We start from the raw sequence: 1,001 nt of genomic DNA, 5'->3' as shown, positions 1-1,001 counted from the left end.
CAGAAAGTTATTTATTTTAAATCCATTTACCACAGATTAACTTTTGCTAAAAGTGTCTTTCATAAACCTGTGGCAAAATTACAATGGAAGTCAAACAATATGCTATGCACTGGATTATTACAAACAATAAATGACTTTGTTGTTGTACTTCCCATTTGTCAAGTTAATTTCTTTATAAAAAAAAGTGCTTTATTCATCTGATGCACTTTTGGATGCAACACAAAAATATCATTAATGTGCTGTTAGGATGCAAATAGGAAGTTGCAACAGATGTGATAGTTTGACTTCATCTCATGGTATAAAAAAATTAACTAACCTCCTGACAAAACACTGGCAACTGCCTTGCTGCAGTGGATACACCGGTTCCCGTCAGATCACCGAAGTTAAGCACTGTCGGGCGTGGCCAGCACTTGGATGGGTGACCATCCGGGCCGCCATGTGCTGTTGCCATTTTTTGGGGTGCACTCAGCCTCGTGATGCCAATTGAGGAGCTACTCAATCGACTAGTAGCGGCTCTGGTCAAAGAAAACCATCAGAACGACCAGGAGAGTGGTGTGCTGACTACACGCCCCTCCTATCCGCATCCTCAGCTGAGGATGACATGGTGGTCGGATGGTCCCGATGGGCCACTTGTGGCCTGAAGACGGCGTGCTTTTGACAAAACACTGAAGCAGCTCTTTGATAGGTAGAACTGTCCCAGACTGCATTTGTGTTAGTCACGTGTAGTGTTGTTACCAGGTGTGGTAGGGCATATAAAGAACATATGCATATCCAGATGAGTTGGTCCAAGCCAGTGAGGTGTGCTCATTGCTACCGTTACATGCTACGTCTACTGGGCTGAAGATAGCTTGGGAAGAGGTTCTGTGCTGTGACTGTGGCAAGGAGCAAATTGTCACATGTTGTTCTCACAATGCAAGCAGATTGTCATGTTCTTCGTGTCACAGTAAGGGAAAGAAGACAGCTTAGGAGAAATCTGTTGCCACAAGGGGGCCATCAGTTGT

The 1,001-nt window shown here is 44.4% G+C and overlaps 1 pseudogene; it reads left to right on the top strand.

Annotated features, from left to right (window-relative positions):
• Positions 1–332: 332 nt before the first annotated feature.
• On the top strand, positions 333–450 carry LOC126164111 (5S ribosomal RNA; annotated as a pseudogene).
• Positions 451–1,001: the final 551 nt, after the last annotated feature.

The sequence above is a fragment of the Schistocerca cancellata genome, chromosome 2 (genome assembly GCF_023864275.1).
Source record: "Schistocerca cancellata isolate TAMUIC-IGC-003103 chromosome 2, iqSchCanc2.1, whole genome shotgun sequence".
Classification (NCBI taxonomy): domain Eukaryota; kingdom Metazoa; phylum Arthropoda; class Insecta; order Orthoptera; family Acrididae; genus Schistocerca; species Schistocerca cancellata.
The sequence above is the reverse complement of the archived record's forward strand: the minus strand, read 5'-3'. Positions and strand labels throughout refer to the sequence as shown.